Source organism: Sinocyclocheilus rhinocerous, unplaced genomic scaffold, assembly GCF_001515625.1.
Source record: "Sinocyclocheilus rhinocerous isolate Xijiao unplaced genomic scaffold, SAMN03320098_v1.1 scaffold499, whole genome shotgun sequence".
NCBI lineage: Eukaryota > Metazoa > Chordata > Actinopteri > Cypriniformes > Cyprinidae > Sinocyclocheilus > Sinocyclocheilus rhinocerous.
Window position 1 is genome coordinate 471608 of NW_015637156.1, and position 2613 is coordinate 474220.

The window sequence follows — 2613 nt, forward strand, 5'->3', positions numbered from 1 at the left end:
TATTAAAAATCATTATCATTCCATAATTTAGTGGTTATGCAGTAGGCTTATTCCACTTAGAACATTTTAATATTTGTTGTTTTCACAGAAGTTTGACACCAAAAAACACACTATTGAAATTTAAACCAATAAATAAATTAATTTAAAATTAATACACTCTTCTGTATTAACCTCATGTCTTTGTTACTGTTTTTATAAGAACATTTTTATATTTGTTTTAGTCACAGAACTATAATAGAAAACATGGTATTGAAATTCAACAATTAAGACAAAGCTGGCAAAGAGTGTTGTTTTGACTTGAGTTTGAAAATCTAATTTTTAATAAATTAATTTATAACACAGTTTTATTACACAACTTCAATTGGTGTGTCTTGTTACAGATTAGACAAACATTTTGATGGTGGTTTAAGCCACAAAACTATAATAGAACACATACTATAGAAAGTTAAACCAATACATAATTTAGTTTAAAATAAATACAATCTTCTACCTCAGTTTCAAAGGCTGTGTCTTGTTACAGACTTCTTAAAGAACATTTTGCAGTTGTTTTCATTGTCAAAAGAGATGCAGAAGTCACGTTATTGACACTCAAAATTCACTAGCGAAACCTTCCAAAGAGTCTCCAGTATTACTGACCCCTAGAGGAAGATACTGCAGTTGTTTTGACTGAGTTTTAAATTCAAACCTTTAAAATTCATTTAAAATCAATACAGTCTTCTATTTCAAATTCAAAAGGTGTGTCTTGATACTGGTTTCTAGAAGAATATTTTAATGTTGGTTTTAGTTACAGAAATATGAGAGAAAACATTCAATTGAAACTGAATAGCCAATTAAACTGTTTATTAAGCTGATCAATCAATACATCAATTAGTTAAAAATTCTTTTAAATTAATTTATAAAAGTTTGAATTTCGAACTCAGTCTTAACAAATGCAACATGTTCCTATAGGGGGCAGTGTACTGCACAATCTGTGAAAGGCTTTGTGAGCTTTTTGCTCAATCCTTACATTCAATAGCTTTTGCTGTGTTGCAGTTTCACGAATAAAAACAGCATGTAAATGTTGTTCCATGAACCAGTAACACGACACAACCCTTAGTGCTTTGCAAGCTTTTCTCAATCGTTCCATTTCAATAACTTTTGTTGTGCTATAGTTCTGTGAATAAAACCAACATCTAAATGTTCTTTTATGAACCAGTAATAAGACACAGCCCTTAGATTTGAGATGTATTTTTTATACATTTCACAAATGAAGCATTTAGATGGAATAATTGTGCTTTTTGCTCTTCGTTTTGCACTTTGCAGACGGTCCCTATTCTGCACCTTTACATTATGCGGTCTATCAGTTACAATACCTTAAGGCAGATTAAAACAAATAAAACACATTGTGTGTTCTCTTCTACATTTGAAAACAATTATAACACATTATGTTTCTTGTCCTTGTGCTAAATCGTTAAAGAACTATTGAAGATTTCCGAGGCTGAATCTCTGACAAATGTCAAACCTCAAACGTCGAACCAACTTTATATCGGTCCCTGTCCTCTTCCTACAGAATACAAAGTCTCGTTTTACATACAGTCAGAAAAGGAGACCATCGCAGCTGTGTTCGATTAAGATGTATATATGAAGAAGTTGCATGACATAGTAGCCTAACGTTACCATGTTTTCATTCCCACGGGACATTTTTTTTCGAGCTCAGCTCCATCAAAACTGCAGCACGGGACGTTCAATCAATGAATAATAGCAGCCGATGAGCAAAAAAAGATCAATATCGGCAGAACGAGGCAAACAAAATCTATTCTGGCAAAAGATGATCTATTATATGTATTAACAAACTATATTTCTTGCACATGTTTTCACACACGCGGCCATTTTTGTTATTTATTCAAAGCGCAAAGCAGATAAGTTAACCGGTTTCACCTAAACCATGACTGGACAGATGAGGACAGACACTAAACTCACTGTTCCCCATCAGTGACCGAACCTGGTGCTTTCCAAACACGCACGCACACACACACAACACGCACAATTCACGCACGCTAAAAAAGGACAGCAGGGGGCTGGACTTCCGAAGGCAAAGTCATTTCTACCCAAAAGTGGCTCTTCCCCGCACACATAATGTTACTTTTAAATGAAACACAACTTGCTCCGATCCGCACTTTGCAAATAATATGATCTATGCACTCACCTAGGTTGTCCCGAGTCGTCCCGGTCAGATATTCAAAGCTTTCAGTATTCGTGGGTCCCGTGGCTAACTATTCGGACACACAATGCCAATCAAAAGCTAAGCCACGCCTTTCGCACGACGTCTGTGTGAATGGACCAATCAGAACGCGCTCTGAGTTTACGCCTCGCCCTCTCGTGGCAGATTATGCTAGTGGTTGCATTGATTAATGCGTTTGAACAATGTAAGCGAAGGCCGGGCAATGTGTGGCTGTTTTATATAGTGAATAAGAATGAATTAAGTTTAGCGGTTTTTTTACTTTTGTATACAAGCACATTAGAATTGCTTTTATATTAGAATCCACATTATCCAAAGACTAAAACAGACTACACAGGACAAACGATAAGAATCAGGGCGATTGTTTTGCCATACATTTGCATTGTATTTAACAG

The 2613-nt window shown here is 35.3% G+C and overlaps 1 protein-coding gene across 4 annotated transcripts in view; it reads right to left on the reverse strand.

Annotated features, from left to right (window-relative positions):
* The window catches only part of pals2b (protein associated with LIN7 2, MAGUK p55 family member b), a 28522-nt gene extending 26243 nt beyond the window's left edge, over positions 1-2279 (reverse strand). For 3 of the 4 annotated variants that reach the window (XM_016563578.1, XM_016563576.1, XM_016563579.1), the window contains exon 1: positions 2186-2279. The gene's annotated coding sequence lies outside the window, so the exon portion shown is untranslated. Of the gene's footprint in view, positions 1-1656; positions 1679-2185 lie in introns of those variants that run through there. The other variant, XM_016563577.1, reaches the window with a different exon arrangement.
* Positions 2280-2613: the final 334 nt, after the last annotated feature.